At 52.4% G+C, this 18,636-nt stretch overlaps 1 long non-coding RNA gene across 1 annotated transcript in view; it reads left to right on the top strand.

Annotated features, from left to right (window-relative positions):
* LOC135315546 (uncharacterized) overlaps positions 1-17,872 on the top strand; it is a 41,495-nt gene extending 23,623 nt beyond the window's left edge. Inside the window, exon 5 of the long non-coding RNA XR_010375036.1 lies at positions 17,352-17,872. This is a non-coding gene — a long non-coding RNA (uncharacterized LOC135315546). The remainder of the gene's footprint in view (positions 1-17,351) is intronic.
* The last annotated feature ends 764 nt before the right edge of the window (positions 17,873-18,636 follow it).

The raw sequence follows: 18,636 nt of genomic DNA, 5'->3' as shown, positions 1-18,636 counted from the left end.
TGGCTTAATGACAGGCCCATTAAAGAGAAGCCAATAAAGCCGCAGTGCAAGAACAGCACGAGGGCCGGCTGCCTGCCCGTCTTCTTCATACACGAGCCAGGTCTAGAGGCAGGAGGAGGCAGAGACACCCCCGAGTTACGCAGAGGTGACCCCTGAGAGCAGGGAGAGCCCACAGCTTGCGGGCCAGTTTTCATGCCCCACTTTGGGGCTCTTTTACATAAACTTTTCCCAGTGTGGGGTTGGGTTTTTTGCCTTTTTTTTTTTTTTTTTTTTGTCTCTGAGGAGGGAGGAACAAGGTCTTTTAATGAGGGGAGGATTAACAGGCCATAAGACTCAGCCCTGAAAGAGCTGTCGGTCTGTGGGGCCGCTCAGCAGGACCCAGGGTAATTGGATTGGATCCTGAAGAGCACCTTGAATCGGTTCTGAGGCGGCCGCGGCGGGTTGCTCCAGAGGGGGCCGGGGGCCAGGGAGGAGGGGAGCGTGTGGCTCTTTAGAGAAGCCAGAGCCAAGATGGGGGATCAGCCGGCTCATTAAGGGATTAGAGTGTTTGTTCTTCTCAAGACTTTTGTTGCTAAAACACTTTGCGCAGCATTTTCTGGAGCCTGGGGAGCTTAAAGCGCTTGTCAGAGCCCTGCTCTTGTCCCCACACAGGACCAGAGACGCTCCTTCCTCTGGCCTTTCTGCCGATACCAACAGTAGCTATTGCTTGCGGCAGCTCCGCTCTCCCACCTCTTCCCAGCCCTGGTCATAGCGCTTCTGTCTCCCGCGGGTTTTGCGGTAAAGGGGGAGGATGACAAAGAGGATGAAGCAAAAGAAGCACATCAGGAGGGAGTCCTTTGACAGTGAGGGACGCTCTAACACAGGCTTTTTCCTTAGTATTGGTTGCACGGGCAGCGAAGGACTTTGCACGTTCTGCGATGCCTTCTGCAACCTTTTACATCCCCATGGGCTCTGTGCTTGGTCTCCAGCACTTGTGGTAGCGAATTCAGGGCACAAACTTCTCTAATTTGTGTATCTGGCCTTCATATGAACGTTGTGGCTAGAAATTATTGCATAGACTAATTTGCTTACCAGCGTCATCTGAAATGGGCTGGTTGTTGAGATGTGGTGCCAGAAGAGACTGGACAGGGAAGGAATGGTGTAGTGAGACCTTGCCTGAGGACACCTCTGGCCAAGAAGCTCGGTCCTCCTCTGGTCTGTGGGGAGAAACTAAAAGCTCTGAAGTCCAAATCAAGAAGCGCTCGGATAGTGTGGGCTATTACGAGAAGATGTCAATGGCATATGTGGCAAAAGCTCTGTCATCATTAGTTCATCCATCCTCGTGGCCCACACAGAGTTCTCATCCAACTATCCTTTCCCTGAGCTGCCCTGAGGCATGGCGATGGGCACGGACAACCCCTGTACTGGCTGGCCAGGGGTGGAAATCTGGAGCCACTGGCAAGAGCAAAGTGCAGGGGAGGTAGTAGAGGGGCTATGCAGTACTGGGGATTATCCTGGTTTAGGGTGGTGTTGGTGAGTGAGCACCAACCATTTCTCACATGGGTAGCAACACTCACGGCACAAGGGCAATGCCTTGGGAGTCCTCTCTCCTGTCCATGGGGTAGGTACATTGGCGGGACCTGAGAGCTCTCCTGTAACTTCCTTACAAGGACACTTGGAGGCTGAGCCCACTGGGTTGGAGGGTCACTCCTGTGTCCTGCCGGCACAGGCTTTGGCTGGTGAACACACAGTTCATACCCAGAGCCTCAGCCCACAGCAGGCAATTGGGTGCCGACGCACTGCCTTTCCACACAGACCAGGATGCAGCGCCTTCACACAGAATCACAGAATCCCAGGCTGGAAGGGACCTCAGGGATCATCTAGTCCAACCTTTCTAGGAAGGGCACAGCCTAGACAAGATGGCCCAGCACCCTGTCCAGCCGACTCTTGAAGGTGTCCAACGTGGCCGAGTCAACCCCTTCCCTGGGGAGATTATTCCAATGGTGACTGTCCTCACTGTGAAAAATTTCCCTCTCGTGTCCAGTCGGAATCTCCCCAAGAGCCACTTGTGTCCCTCCCCCCTTGTCCTCTCCATGGGACTCTGTGTAAAAAGGGAGTCTCCATCTTCTTTGTAGCTGCCCCTTAAGTGCTGGTACCTGGTGATGAGATCCCCTCTGAGCCTCCTTTTCTCCAGGCTGAACAAACCCAGCTCTCCCAGCCCATCCTCGTATGGCAGCTTCCCAGTCCTTGGATCATCTTGGTGGCCCTTCTCTGGGCCCCTTCCAGCCTGGCCACATCCTTTTTGTACAGCGGGGACCAGAACTGCACACAGGACTCCAGGTGTGGCCTGGCAAGCGCTGAGTAGAGCGGGATGATGGCTTCTTTATCTCTGCTGGCGATGCCCTTTTTGATGCGACCCAGCATCCTGTTGGCCTTCTTGGCCGCAGGGTGGCTGGCTGCAGGCACAGGGTGTTAGCTTTGGAGTGAATTTGGCCTCCACCTTTAGAGGAGTCTGGGGGCTGGGCAATGGGGGATTTGACCGGTTGTGTGGAGCAGCAAACGGGAGTTCAGCAGGACCTCTCCAGCTCCCAGTGTAAGTTGCACTCCCACCTCCTGCCTCTGCTGAGCAGGAGTCTCCGCTGGGAAGTGTGTAGATGGCGGGGAGAAGGGGAGAGACAGGCAAGAAGGGGAGGGGTGGGGGGAGAGTGTTACAGGGAAAATAAATGAGACTCCCCTGAAATTAATTGTTTGAAGGGAGTGCCCCACTCGGCTGTGAATTCTGAAATGATTATTGGATTTGCAGGCAGACAGGGAACAGAACGGGTCAGGTGCACGATTAATATCTTATTGATAGCGGATTAAGAGAGCGAGATCAAATCTTTAACTGAGTGGAGATGCAGTTTATCAATTTGTCACAAAAAATGTAGCAATCAGAAGTGGAGAACATCAGGGGCGGCTTGTGGATCGATCCGTGTCAGTGCCTCACAGCGTGGCTCCACGAGGAGGCTGGCTTCCCCCCAGGTGCCCAGAGAGCTGGAAGAGACTGGTTTGGTGCTGGCCATGCTGAGAATGGTGGTCCCGGGGACAGCCAGACCTCCAGGTGCAGGGGCACCACCTGGAGAGCTGCAGGCAGGAGATGTCACGCTCCACGGATGATGCATGGCACCGCTCTGCTGTGGGGGTGCCAGCCAAGCAGTGGTGCCTGGGGAGCGCTGGCTTCCCAAGGTGGTGGTAGTGGGAGATGGGAAAGCTCAGCCCTTAGTAGCAGGGCTTGCAACCAGCCAGAGCTTCCCAAGCTTCAGGGTAGGGTGAGGAACCTGCTAAATAAACTTTTCAGATTACTTCAGGTGCAGCTGAATGGTATTTAGTGAGGAAAAAGCTCGTGCGCTCTCGGGCCATACAATGCAAAGCTGCGGGCGCTGCTTAGCTTACTGGCTGTGGGTGTCTCACTCCTGTTGGAGACCTGATGTGTTGTTAACATCTGTATGTTGGTAATTCTGGATTCTGTTCACAGCTCTGCTGTCTTGGTCCTACTGATGAGAGCTTTCCTTCAAGCAGCCTGGCATCAATGTGTGTTCTGGGTTTCGGGAGTTCAGTTTGCTGACCAACTCCCCAGCCTTGATGTGTGGGTATTCATGGCTCATGCATGGAAGGTATTTGCAGCTATTGAAAGCGTCTCAATAGCTGGGTAAAAAGGCAGGAACTCCAACAAAAATATCCAGCTTAGAAAACAGCCCTTGCTGCATCTTGAGGTAGTTCTGTGACAGGAAACCCCTTTTGCCAGCTCTAAAGAGCGTATTAGCTGCTTGGGGTCTTCTCAAAAAGCCCGATCTCTTAGTTGAAAATCTTAGGTTTCTCAATTAGAAAAAAAAAAAAATTTCTAGCTCATGTGGCTGTGAGCTTTTCAAAGTAACCCCTAAAGGCTAAAAACAGAGTGGAAAGGAAGAAGAGCCCAGAGTCAGATGGTTGGTGGTATTTGTTTTCATGAAATTAAACTTTTGATTTGCAGCCCTCCCTTACAGATTTTTGTTGTGAATATTTTGTTTTAGCAAACAGGGAAAATAAACCCAAGGCAAATGTTTAATGAGCACCTCTTTCAGAGCAGGCACTGGAAGCAGCTGTGATGTCTCTGCAGCGGAGCCTGGCACCAGACTTCAGTCACCAGTTGGACTCCAGCATTTTTTATTTTTTATTGCTAACGTAAAACTTCCTGCTATTCCAACAGATGGGGGATGGCCTGTAGAAGCCAGCAGCCTCCTTGGTGGGCTGTGGAGTCAACAGGAGTCTCTGATAGCAATTTCCCTGCTCTTAAGGCCTTGCAGAGCTGTTTCAGTCCCTTGGGCCTTCGCAGAAGACGTTGTGCACCTGGGTGAGGCATGTGATGGTGGAAAGGCTGTTCACACTGAAGGCAGTCTCTCACACCGGCGCTGCTAGCTTTGAAGGCAATTACGTTCTTGCTAGGGCTGTTGGGTTTCTGCATGAGGCCTCCTGGCTGTCTGCAGTTGTTCTCAGGGTTCTGGAGTGTGATGGGGGCCTCTGGGTCTCGGGGGTGTACAGGTGAGAAAGGGGGCCCAGCTGGAAGCTGGATAGAGAAGACAGGGGTGGGGAAAGAAAATCAAAGATATGTTGGTTAATCCATGGCATTGGTTTGCTGCCTGCTGTTTACTCCTCTATACCACGCTGCTTTTTCCCCACCAGCGTGTCCGAGGGGCTTTGACTCCTGCCAGGTTTCCTCTGAGAGCCAGTGACGGGCACTGGGCTGCCATGAGGGCAGCAAGCACCATGACAGAGGGTCTGGGAGGGGATGGATCCTTGAACTTGATACCATAGCTGGCTAAATCAGGTGATGTGGTTTGTTCTGCATTGGCAGTGGGACAAAAGGCTGTAGGTCAGCCTGGTTTAACTGGTATGCGTTAGAGTGAGACCCGTGCGTGCACGCTGCAAGGATGTGAGAGCTTGGGGTCTGCTAGGGTGCAGACCCCAAAGAGAAGGGAGAGAGAAGGTATCACATGGAGGTGTAGGTGTGCACTGAGATGCCCTCTGATGCGGGTGGTTCATGATGCAGACCATGAGGTAGAGAAAGTTGTTGGCCATCACCTTCATGTTTGCAGGGGGAGCCAAGTGGGACAGGGTTGGGGAGGAATTCATGACCCAATCACCTGCCCTAGTCTTCACGTGTGACCTTCCTCTCTCCCTGGCTCTTCCACCAATCCCACCGCTGCCCCTGAGGTCTTATACAGCTCCCCGTACCTCTCTCTGTCCCTTTGCTAGGCAAGCAAAGGCTGATGCATCCTCTGAACTGCCTTGCTCTTTAGATGGAGAAGACCATGTGGCCACAGAGCAGCCACTGATTTAACCTCTGGATTCCTATTTGACCTGAAGCATATGGTCTTCTTCTCCCCTCTTTTTACAGAACCCACTTTGGGACATGTAATAGGGTGGCCTCTGCTAAGGCTTGAGCCTGACGTTGTTCAAGTCCAGGGGAAAGAGGCCAGAACTAGGGCCAACTCTTCCCTTCATGAGCAAAAGCTTCCTCATGTGTGGCCACTGCGCTAGGACCCCTGTAGCCATGAGCTTCCCCATGCTGGGTGTCCCCAGCAGGGAGCCTGTGGGGCGTCACAGCTGCCGATGCCTCACAGCAAACCCTTAGGAAGTCCTTAGAAAGCAAAGCATGCGTGTCAGGGGAGAAAATGTGAGTTTATAGCAAGAAAGGCTCTGAAGAGAAGGAGACAGTGCTGAAGATGTGCTGAATGCGTGAGGAGGGGAGGCAAAGAGGCAGGAGATAGGGAGGGGGCCCTTGAGATGACACTCTGCTGCTTTTTCTGTGCGCTATTGTGTAAACACGTTGAAAGCCACAGAGAGCCTTTGTTTTGGAAAGACCCCCAAATTGTGATATACAGGCTATCCTTCAACAATCTCTGGGCCTCTTGTTTGTTTCTCCCCCAAGCCTTTCACAGCATCGTAGCATCGATCCCCAGAAAGAGTCGGGCCAGGCAGCCCCCCTCCATCCCGCTCCTGCTGAACCCGCGGGGCCGACAGCAGAAGGCGGACCCCTTCCTGAGCCCCCCGCACCATGGGGTGTCCTCACAGAGAGGGGTGCCGCAAGGCTGGCACCCCCCACCCAGCCCAGCCTTCCCTCCTCCACGTCCCACCCGAGGCCATGGGGAGGACCACTGGAGGACAACGTGGGGCGTGTTGATGCTCCCTTGAGGGCCAGACCACTCGTGGCTGTCATACGACCGGAGTGGCCTTTCCCAGCCCCAGGCTTGGGCGGGTAATTAGCGCATTCAGGGGCACTGCTGGAGTGGAAAGGCTCGTCTGGTGGCGGGGAGCTGGGGGTGACCTGGGGGGCTAGCGCTCCCTGCTCTCCTCCTCCTCTGCCACTGGCCAAGCCTCCTCTGTCCCGTGCGGGACGAAGGGAGGCAGATGCCGGGGAGGACGGGAGCAAGAACGGGAGAGGCTGCCATGGCCTCCCTTTGCAGGCAGCGGCTCGGCTAATTTGCAGGGGATGGCTTCTGGTGGCGGCGGGAGCACGGGCGGCTGGAGAGGCTGGAGAGCCAGCGCTGCCAGCCAGGGCCCTGCGCCGTGCCGGCGGGCGAGGGGCACTGCGGGGCCCTCTCCTTTCACTGCCTCCCGGTTCTGCTCCACAGACCCTCTCTTTGTCAGCCCTTTGAATGGGAGCCCTGCCTTCCTACGGCCCCGCTTTTAATTAGGGCTTCCGTTGCCCGCGTCTGCCCCTCCGCTGCTGCCCGGCCCCCCTCTGCCTCTCCCCCCACCGTTTTTTAAATTCTTTGACACAATTTAGTGCTCACTCTCGCTTGCTCTGGCTGCTGGCCGGGATGGGAGAAAGGCGAAGAGAAGCCAGCCGGAGCGCCAGTGGCCTGGCACATCCGCGTCTCAGCTGGAGGGGCAGACGTGGGGCTCTCTGGGCACTGCCAGCCCAGGAGAAAGCAAACACATCCCACCTGGCATGCCACCATCCCCCAGGATGGGGGCTGGGGGGGGTTCGGCCACCTTTTTATGGATTCATCGGGGAGGATGGTCGCAGCTTAAAACCCCACAGGCTCTGGAGTGGTTACATCTGGGTTTAGTCCATGAAACATGGCTGAGACATGATTTTTCTTTTTCTTTTTTGTAAAAATCTGAATCATAACCCCCGTGGCATGTTGGTGGCTCTTGCAAAACAGCTTCAGGAATTAGAAGTTCTTGGGAAGATCTTGCCTGGAGAACATGGTTTCACATTTGGGAGGAAAATAAAAGGAAGTCCACGTTTTGTTACAGTTTCTGTCTTCGCCTTGGACTTCATGGTGGTAGCTGATGGGCAATTCAGAAGCTTATGGGCAGCCAGGAGTTTCTCAGGCACACCCTCCAGACCCCAGCTGTGTCTGTAATGTCGGCAAAGTTTTGCATCTTTTTCTATGCAAAACACATTTTGGTGTCCCACACAGACGCGTCTTCAATAGACTTGAGTGACAATGTATGTCTTGCCTCTTATGGAGAAGCGAGAGCTGTGTTTATGAAGATAAGCACAAGGAAGGAAAGCAGCTCCAGCCACAGATCCTTCCCAGGCTAAATTTCATCTTGTTGACTCTTCCTTGGGACACTTGATCCAGAAGCTTCCCCTTGGCTTTATCTTGTCACTTTTGGTATCAAGGCTCTTATTTCCTTCTGAGATGACCTTTTGTTTGGGTGAAATGCAGGTGTCCCCTCAGGAACAACAGCTCATGCCTCAGTGACAGCCAGCATCGTTGCTCCTTGTCCCCATGCTGCCTCCGTGTGATGGGCCACCAAGAGTCAGGGCTCTGGGGTGTGACGTCCTGCATGGACCCTTCGGTCTGCACCCCCTGCCATGGGTGGGCAGGGAGGAGACTGAACATGATGGGGGCCTTAAACCAGCTGCTGCCCCATCTGCTGCTGGATGGGTTTGTGGGTGATCGTGGAGGGTCTGTGGGGGAGAAACCTCCCTGGAGTGGGAGTGGGTTAGGGGATGGAGAGAAGTTCCTCTTTCAGTTTTAATTCTCCCTCTCCTTTCCTCTATCAGTAATTAACTGTTGGCAGGCTGGAGTCTCAGCTCAGCCATTCGCCGCGAGCATGAGGCCGGAGCTCCAGCCACTGGAGTCTCCTGGCCGTCTCCCCCCTAGCACAAGGCATCCCAGGACCACCATGGTGCCAGCAGCACTCGGTCAGAAAAGCGTGGCTGCTTCCCAGGCTGCGAATACCCGAGCGGCTCAGCCCTGCTGCAGCCGGCCCAGCGCCAGCTGGATTTGCACCGTGGTGGTAAGACCCGGCGAGCGCGAGCCGAGCGGCTGCGGAGGTGGGCGCCAGGGTGGGTGGTGCAGTTTGGATGTTTCTACCTCATCTGATACAATCAGCATTGCTGTGCACCTGAGAGGAAAGTTGTTCGATAGGAATGACCCATGATGCTGGGTTAATTCTGTTTACAAAAGAATAAATATTATAGCGGTGTCTTATAAAAGAGAATCAATAGCTTCCCTTTGCTGGGTGATCCCTTCATGTCTTCGAAAATCGATTCCCCCCCATCCCCCTCCTCCTCGCTGCACAGCTATCTGTTTTTCGGGGTGACGGGGGGGTCAGGCGATTATTGAAGTATATGTGAATTTACAATATTAACGACTCACGACGGTGTGTCCGCAGGTTCACGGTGAATTAATTATCTGTTTAAGAAGCCATGAAGAAATCAATCAATGAAAATTTCTCACTCTTTTGAGAGTGAGGGAGCTTGTCAATTTTTTTTTTTAGCGTGCACCACATTTAAAGGTGCAGTACAGCTTTTTTTTCAGCAGAGGAGGGGTGGGAGGGAAGCTGGTTTGGGCCTGAGGGACACCACTTTGGTTTGGTGCAGCACTGGCAGGAACAGCAGCCCCGTTTGCTGGCCTCCTCAGAGGCTGCAGCCCGAGACGGTTTTTGTCCTGGAGTTAAGCCAACAGTGCCCTTCTCTAGAGGGGAAGAGAAAGGCCTGGTGTTGAGTAGCGTGGGCTAGCAGACACCATTCTGGTGGGGCCGCACTGGGCTGTGGGCAACGAGATCTGTCACAGACGTGATCTCTTCCCAGCTTGCTGGCCCTGCTGCCCCTCTCTTGGAGACCCATCTGCCATCGCTGAGCTGGCAGAGGGCAACACGTGGCTGTGTCTCAGCTGCTCCAGCCTGGGGGGAGCGGGATGTGCGCCCGTGATGGGGACAGGGAGTAGCAAACAAAGAACAACTGAAAGCAGTAATATCTCGAATGAGCTGAAGATGTGCTGAAGAAGCTGGAAGAAGGCCCAGCGCTTCGTGACTCAGCCTTCAGCTTTGACCGCCACGTCTAAATTCGGGTCAGGCACTGGTGAGGGTGCAGCCGTGAGGCATCGGCTCAGCACACCGGAACAGAGCCCCTCTGAGCCTCCTCTGCAGACACAAGGTCTGGCAGATCTGGACAGCAAATCACCCAAGACTGCTCGTCTCTCTACCCGGTGCTAAAGCTGCAGCCAGGGGAGGGACCCTTGTGTTCATATAGACCTGATCGATAGATGCGCCACATCCCCAGAGGTCTTGGCATCATCCAAGGCATTCAGGAGAACAACGGCGTGTGCTGGATGATGGCAACGTGCACTGTTAACAGTGCCTGGCTGCGGTCCTTACATCAACTTGATGACGTTTCTCTGTTTGGATGGGGTTGATGACATTTGACTACTGGATTCAAGTGTTTTCCCTGCATTTCAGGCTTTGGCTGGCAAAAACATGCAGACTTTGATGCCGGAAGAGCTAAGAGGGTGAAGGAGCTTGCTGTAATTCCTTATGCCTGTCCTGACCCTCCTAAAACCTGCCCCATCCCACCTCTCTTGGGACTGCAGAGGATGTAATGTATTGGCACTTGGGCAATGGCTGATATCCCCGTTAAAAGGTGAACAATTGGGGCGGGGGGAGGCAAAAGGAAGCTGAAAGGAGGAAGGGGATGAGGGACGCAGAGCCTTTGGCAGAAGTATGTCCAACACCGCCCCGTTCCCTCATCCCTAACCACCAAACAGGCAGCAAAGGAGAGATGCTACAGAGAGAAAGGCACAGTATTTGGGTATCAGGGGGCAGGGGGAAATGTCTGGAGGTGGCTGGCAGCTGGAGACCCTGACAGACAGGTGGGGAGAGGGGCGGGGGGTGGGGGGAGCAGGGACGACCTCTGAGGCTGCTTCTGCCCTCACAAGCCCAGGCAGACATGGCCCCTTCCCAACCCCATAATCCTACTGGCCTGTGCCGAGAGGAGTCCCCGCCAGGCACACCCATCGCTGTAACCGGAACAGAGAGAAGAGCCCATATTGACACAGGAGCATCTGTGTCAGTAATTGTCATGCAGCCTGGCAAATTGCTTCAATGTGCCATCCCCTCCAGCCACACAGCTCAGCGATGGCAGCAGGCCGGAGGGGCTGTGCCGCTGCCAGGGAGATGGGAAGAGCCCCGGACCCAGTGGAAAAAGTCAGGACCCCACAGAGACCTGGTGGGTCCTAGCCCAGGTCCCTGTGTCTTGACAAAGTCTCGCCTGATGGCCGCTTGGCAGCTGCTCTGGCTGCAGTGCTCTGTTTTACTCAGCCTCATTGCCCTGAGCGCAATATTCCTGATTCAGACCGCAGTGAGAGAGAGGGGGGAAATTCCCGTCATCCTTTAGGCTGCCATTTACACCAGCCAAAGGAAGTTTGAGAGAGGGTCATGTTGTCCCTTCCTCCCAACCCTTGCTTGGCTGCTGGGGACAGGAGATCCTCACCAGCTTTTCTCTCGTCCATATGTGCAGCTGCTTTCTGAGTCTAGACAAAGCTCGAACAGAAACAAAAGGTGAGGTTTCCAAAAAGGGTTAGGTAACCAGTTTGAGACTACATGAACCACAGCTTTTGAGATGTCACAGGCTGGAGAAATTCAGTGCCCTTTGAAGCCACCAGGTTGACCACAGGTGACTGTGTTCATTTCCCTCTGTTCTTTTTCAATAATCTCTAGTTCTGTATTTCCTGTGCTTTTTAATGGCAGTGCAGTTCCAGGAGAGGTTATTAAATTTGCCTCCGTGGACCCAGGCATACAGCGTTGACAAAAGACTCCAGGCCTAATCACGACATTGAGATAAGTAAGGCCTCCAGAATTTGGCTTAGTGTAGGAAACTCTTTAAGAGATGCAGTTATTTGTAAAAGGTCGTGGTTAAAGCCAGGCTCCTGACCTGCTGCCACTGGATACGTGCCCCTCCACCTGGCAGGGGTCCAGCCCCTCTTGTGTCCTGTCTCCTTCAGTGATGAGAGAACCAGCCAACAATATGAAAACCAAAACCAACAACAAAACACCCTCAAGCCCAAGCATAGTAGTTCAAGTTAATGCTAATTACTTTACCAGCACTACTTTAATGGCTATGGATTTTGCCTATCTATTGGAAAATGTCTCTGAGATGAAAAGCCTGTAGCGCCTTCCAGAGGAGAAGGTGTCGTTGGTCAGAGTTGTTCCCAAGACATGATATAATGTGCAACATCTCCTGGGCTTTCCCAATACGGTCTAGTTTGGGTGCAATTAGTGTTGTGATAGGGGAAGTGGGTACAGACGACCGTCGTGGAGCTTGTGGAGAGGTAAGAAGTAGAGTGCTAATGCCTTGCGCTCTCCTTCGGGTCAGCATTGGTCCAGTGTTTGATTTGCTCCAAGTGGGTCTCTAGCCCTGGCACAATAAGCACAGTGATTTCGCGTGCCTGGGTCTCTCTGCTGCTCACAGTTAAATATTATGTCCCAGATGCCAAACGGATGCAAGTGAAGGAATCCATGGATTTCACCTCAATTGGCTGCTGAGACCAACATACTTCATTTCTTTCCAGACTTCCCACGGAACCGTATAATAGCCGGTTAGTAAGGTGGTTGTGTCCCATATTAGAGGTGGCTGCATTAGAGAGGCAGGCGGAACGACTTCCTAAATACAGGAAATTCCAGGTGTTTGCCAGCATCCAGACAAGCAAATCACCTGTGTAAGATACCCCTGTTACACTCCTGGAGGATGACTGGTTCTGGCAGAGCTGTGCTGTGGAAACCGATGGGTATCACGTGCACAAGGGGTGGCATCCCCGTGAGTGGAAGGCAATGTTTCAGGTGAAGCACACTTTGCCCTAGGTTCACTAGGAAGGAAAGCTCCAGCTGCCCTGTAGCCACATTCCTAGCGGGTCAGAAATGCCACAGGAGCAGTCAATGGGAAAGCCAAGCGCCATGGCTAAAGCATCGATTCAGAAGACCCGAATCAAAGGAGGAACATCGTGGTTCAAAGTAAAGCTTCTGTGTTTGATATTACTGGACAATAATATTATGCAAAAGGGATGAAGAAGCTAAGAGGATTAGATGCTAATACACTGCTAGGAAATATAAGCAGCTGCTCTCATGGAATATATTTATGGCCCTCACATTGCAACTACTGCCGAAGTGAGGACCTGCCAGGGTAGCTGGGGAGCTCATAAACTTGTCCAGTGTGTGAGTATCCAATGCACAGCAGATACACATTTTGAGGCCTAGCAATGGGCTTGTGTTACAAAAAAGAGGTGTTTCTACATATGCTCCAGAGACCAAAGACTTTCCAAATGGGGTGCCTCTGTTTTAGAGATCTGATTTCTGCCACTTCCTTTCCTGCTAGAGCAAACACACACTTCCACGTGACCGACCCACAGAGTCCTGGTAATAGCTGGGAGGCTCCAATCAAAATAACATCCATCGTTTACAAAATAACATCCACTGAGATACAAGCCCGTGCGGGGGCATGCCTGCATTGCAAAATAGCCCAGCCAGAGGTCTGCAAGCTCCTACGTCTAGGCATATTCCTCCAGGGCTAGGCACGAACAAATAAGCCATGCCTCTTGCACCCCGCCAACTTCGACCGCTCCTGCATGCTGCCATGCTTCAGAGCTCGGCTCTGACTGTACCTGCCCGCAGAGGCACACCCTGTGAGAGACAGTGCCTGTGTCAGCTGCTGGTGCTGAGTGGAGAGACTTGGCCAAGGACACCGAGGAAAGGAGGGGCAGAGCGAGGGCTTGAACCTGGATCCCAACAAAGTACACTCGCCGCTTGTGGTTGAATGTTTGAAGAGCAGCAACAACAAAAAGGTTATTTTTCCCCAGGGAAAGCTCTGTCACCGCAGACTTGCCATGGCCTTTCTGGCCCGTTGGAAGAGGGTGTTCTGCCAGGGAGCCAGTCTGACTCCTTCAGTTCTGTGCGAGGCAGGGAAGCAAAGTTCCCCTCGGCCCCCGAGCTGGTGCTTCGTGGCGGACGCAGTCGCAGCTATACTGGCTGCCCTTCTTTCCTGGGAGACCTTCCAGACTCACACCTGCAGGAGGAGTTCCCAGAACAGGACTTCCAGCTGCTCAGCTGGTGGTAACAGATTGGCCTCTGCTATGAACCAGGCACTGGGGAAGGGGGCACACACTCCCCGGTGGATTACTTACACTCTGTCTGTTTTGGTCTCCAATTGCTCCCACACCAGCTTTCATTCCTCCCACCAAAAATCGATTTCTTTCTTTTCTGATCCTTTTTAATGCTTAATTCCCAAGGGCAGGGTTCTCCTCTGGGCTATGCCAGTCAGAGTGAAAATCACTTGCAAGGCAGACCTACCAGGATCGCATCAGAGTGATGAAGATCAGGAACTTTAAGCCAGAGGAGGTTAATTTACAGCTTACAAGTTAGTTAATGCGGCTTAAGGAAACCCACTGAAGCCCCAAGCTTCTTCCTTGATAATTTGCCTATTGAGTCCAGTATGTCCACCACCAAGTGTCACCAGGCAGCTGCTGTCTGCATGTCCGCTTCCACACACACCACTGTGTGAGTACAACAGCAAATCTTAAAGGTATCTACGGCATGGACTTTACCACTGCTGAGCTTCTCAGGTGTTTTCCTTATGGGTGCACAAGGCAATGCTGTGACGGTGATGGGAGAGGTGTCACCCATCGGGTCTCGTGATGGGGAAGGGCTGTGGTGCTGAAAAGGATGGGGGTTTGAGATCTGCATGGAGCATAGATCCCTCTGCGTGCCTTTTGCCCTTCTATAGAGAGCCCCAGCCTCCCTCTCTTTACCGGTTGTGGATCCGTGGGCAGCCCTGCAGCTCCACACCTTAGAGCCGCGTCTGACCAGCTGCATGCGAGCCAAGTGGAGGGGTAATCAGGTGTGCAAAATTCGGGCCCAGCTGCTGTGAAATGCAAGGAAGGAGGCCACTGCAGGGGTGGCCAGCTCAGCGCGTGAGATGCTGTAAGCCTGTGGTGTCTTTACAAAGAGAGGCTGCACCTTTGTATTAAATCAAGTGCTATTGCTGATTGCTGGGGCAAAATTGAACAGGTTTGGCTTCCTCGGGGTGGTTGCAGGAGCAACCTCAATGGCAAAGCTGGTGTGGCCACGACCAGGGAAAGGGTTGACCACCTTCTCTCCCCCCATCCACCTCAGGCTGCCTGCATCTCGCCCCCTCAGTCTGCCAACAACGCTTGGCAGAGAAGGCTTTGCAACCTCCCGCTGCCCAGGTGTCCAGAGCTGGAGAGCCAAGGGGTGACAGTCCCACACTGCCCGTGGGGCTTTGGGAAGCCTGCATGAGTGTGCGAGTGTGGCACACGTGTCCTGGGGAGGGGTGTCGGGTACACACTTCTCCGTTCACAGCGGCTTAGCTCAAGTGCCCCCCTCCCTCTCCAAAGCATCCCCGACACTCTAGGTGAATATTTGAAAGACAGGATCGGGGCTTTGGTTCGAGAGCCTCTTTGTACAGTGCTAACTGGTTTCAGGGCTGTAATTATCTCTCCAAGAGAAGCTGTAAATTGGATTAAGGCACTGAGTTGCAGCTGAGTGCGCTCCCTCCATTGCCCCACCTGGTGGGCTGCTGAGCGATAACAAAAAATGCCGAGAAATCGGATTTGGATTCTGCTTCACACTCATGGCTTCCTTCTGGAAAAAATGAAATTTTTCCGGCAGAAAGGGCTGGCATGGGTTTGCTGGCAGTATCAGTCCTGGGCTCGTATCATCTGCTGGCACTCTTCCGGAAACGCGATCCCCTCCGTTATCAGAGAGAAATAAATAAATAAACAGCAGGAGATGTTTTGGCAAGGCAGGAGGAATCGCGCCGAGAGGCGTGCACATACGCGCGCACACACTCACCTCGGTACCATGTCTTCGCAGCCCGAGCTGTCTGTCGCAAGCAGAGGAGAAAGAGGGAGGTGGCAGCACAGGCACAGGGAGACGATATTTTTTTTTCTTTTTTTTTTAATTCCTGTCCTCTGGGCTGAAAGAAGAACCCATTTTTAGCACTTATGTTGAAGGCATAGAGGGTCTGCATCGTGTATTGCTCTTGAAACAAATCACTGTCCCCACTACGCCCCTAGAGCATCTCTCCCCATGCCCTTGAATAAAGTACTGTTCCTTTCCCATGGGTGCTTTTAGCCTAATATAAGAAGGTCCAAAACTTATATAAAGAGGCAATACAAGCACTGATTTCAGCATCTTGACCAGGACAGACTAACAACAAGCTTATGGGACTTGATCCTCCCCTTTTGACATAGGAGAGGCTTTGTGTCTGGGCTCCTTCTTATACACAAAGGTCTGTATTTCCCTTTGGACATGCAGGAGTGCTGCGCTGCAGGTATCTTTGGGGCAGGGGTCTGTGGGAAACCCAGCAGGGACGGGCAATGCCAGTCAAGGGCCCTGACTGAAGCCATGAGGTTACACTCTGAACTCGTGGGACCCATGCAGAATAACACAGCTGATGACTTCATTTTGAGGTAAAGTTTATGATGGAGCATTTCAGTCCATGGAAGAACCAGATTATCCTGGGTTTGGAGGCGATCTAAAACACTGCCTTCTCTTCACAAGTAGAGATCCAAGGACCAGCTTTTCAGGTGCGGCCAATCAGTAATTGATCCGTAATCTGATTTATTCTGGCTCTTAGAGCTATCAAATGGGGCCTGTGTTTGCTTGTAGTCTTTTACACTCTGCCATCTGCAGGGTTTCCTCCCGCTGCTGGGCAGCTCCAACCAACACGGCAGCACCTTCCCACCCCTCCTGGCCACGGGGGACACCGGGAAAGGCATCCCTTGGTGTCTGCAGCAGTGACGCCTGTCTCCCGTTGCATCTCAGGAGCGAGGTGGCCACCTCTGCCCATCGGCTGTCCCTGCCAGCTGGCAAGGCAGCGCCACTGGCAGGGACGGCAAGGGCTGCCCCGGGCTGCGTGACTGCTGAGGGAGGAGGGGTGCCTCCAAAGGGAGACACGCTCCAAGAAACCTAAAGGGGAGTGACAGGCAAGCCCCCGGTCAGCTGGCACCTTGCATGCGCTGCGAGGCCAGTAATCCCCCGCACGGCTCTGGCGTGTGAGCCAAGCTATTCAAATGCTGTGGGGATATTCTCCACATGGCTCTTAACGTAGCTTCTTCCCCCTTGTGTCCCCAGATGTCTGGGTCTCGGTTAAGTCCCCATTATTCCTCTTTTCCCGCTGTCTGAGGGCAGCCACCGCACCATGTCCACGTGGCCTGACGCAGCCCTGGGAGGGTAGCCCTGGCCCCAAGGCTGAAGGATGCTCTGCCAAACGAAGCCACACTGGACCTGCACGGAGGAGGCCTTCTGCAGCCTCGCTGCTCCTCACAGCTGGTTCTTGCCTTACGCTCCTTTCCACTAGTCCCGGTCTTACGCTACAACGCGCCATCGCAGCGCAGTGCTTAGAACAGCCTGCTGGCCTCTCTTCTCCCTCCTGCTCTCCTCAAACCACCTAGAAACCCATTTTCTCCTCTGCTGAGTTCTTAGAAAGTGCAAGAAATGTTCAAGGGCTCAGCACTTGCAACGGAGTTCAGCTGGGATGTATGCCCTGAAAATAAAAAGGCCGCGTCCCTCATCAGGACCCAGATCCCCCCAGGATATATACAGCCACACTTTCAAAATCTCCCAGAGATTCCCATGTATCCCACAAATTCCCCCCAAAACACGGTGGGGTAGTGAGCAATTTCCTGCTGGAAATTCTGCCTTCCTTTGGGTGCCATCTAACGCTGATCTTTATGTTTCTGTCAGCTTAACTTATTATTTGGTATTCAATTTGGCAATAAAATTTTTATATACCGAGTACTGTGTATTACAGACACACAGATAGGTACGTGTTTATGTGTGTGTGTTCCTGTAAATTATAGTTAGAATTTTGGTATTTTGTTCATCAGGTTCATCTCTGTTTTTCACACCTATAAAGCTGTTGCAAATCCTCACATGGGAAGACCAGATACACCGATTCTTATCACTGTTAAAAATTCTTTGGTGATAACGTTTTGTTTTCTTTTGCATTTAAATATTGACAGACCCTAGTAGGAGAGCTGCATACGTAGCTCCAAAAAGAAGGACTGAACATTCATAAATTATCTTTTTTGTTTCATTAGTCACGGACTCAACCATTCCTGAACAGAGAAGGATACAAGTATGTGCTAAGAGTTCAGCACATGCTTAAGTGCTGGAGACTTAAAGAGGAGCTTTAACTGCTGAGTGCCACCAGTGAGATGCTGAATTCCCCCCCAGGAGTGACTGTATTTCAGTGATGGTTTAGGTGGTCCTTTACCGCATTTTGCCAACCTCTACTACAGTCCCTGAGCTCATGAAGTTTGCATGGCTGAACTGATGATCCCTTCTTGATGACTCTCCCTCAAAGACTCTACATAGTTTCAGAAATTATCTTTATTTTATACCTAGAACGTTGCCTTTGCAAACATTTTACCTCACCACATGTGTCTGTGTGTCTTTCATACCTTTTACTATGTATTTTATTGTCCTTGCCATTTTAAAAGCAGGAACATTATTTATAGGTTGAATTAATGAGCAGATCACCTGACGCTGAACTGATCCTGGATGTCACAGTGCTCTAGACCTGATGTTGATGCAAACAGGACACGAGCCTCTGGGCTGCTCCAGATTCCCAGTCCCCCACACAATGTGGCCTTGGGATCAGTCCGGCTAAGGGTCTTGCTCCTCGTGGTTCCTTTCTGCAGGATAGGGTGCATGGTTCTGATAACATCTTATTTTCTGCTCATCAGGCTGCAGTAGGGTTTGTGACTACAATTAAAAGCAGCAGGCCAAATCCCTCTGTGTTTTAATAGCCCTGAAGTCAATAGAGTTGCTCCAGTGATGAATTTGGCCTGAAAGCTTCTGGTCTGGTTTTAGTCGGCTGCCCACAAGTCCAGATCTAAGGCATGTCTTGGGTGGATTTCTATTTATGTTTGAGAATGAGGAGGCAGCCAAAGAGTTAGATGCCTTTCACATCCAATGTAAGTCATTAAAGGCTGCAGAGTCTTCTGCATGGAAACAGGTTTCTTTAATTCTGTCATTCTAGCAGGTTATTTGTTGCCTCTCCATGACTCTCTTACTCCGCATACACAGCATAGCACGTGGCAAGTAGGATGCCTCAGTTTTGCCGGTGCCTAACAGGATGACTTTGGCAAAGCCTTTTAATCTCTCTTTCCTTGAGTCCGGCTGCTACACCTCTGACCTACGTAGTGTGTTGTTAAAGCACAGTTTCCTTTTTACCCCCCAGACAGCTGTAAAGAGCCAAGTGAAAACCTCCCAGGATTTGTGTTAGAGCTGTACAGTCTCTGCCCTAAAAAGCTTGTAAGTTAAATAGCCAGCAGGGACAAGTGCGGGAAGGGAATGAGCTAGGGGTCCAGCTTTTAGGTG

This window comes from Phalacrocorax carbo, chromosome 12, assembly GCF_963921805.1.
Source record: "Phalacrocorax carbo chromosome 12, bPhaCar2.1, whole genome shotgun sequence".
Lineage (NCBI taxonomy): Eukaryota > Metazoa > Chordata > Aves > Suliformes > Phalacrocoracidae > Phalacrocorax > Phalacrocorax carbo.
The sequence above is the reverse complement of the archived record's forward strand: the minus strand, read 5'-3'. Positions and strand labels throughout refer to the sequence as shown.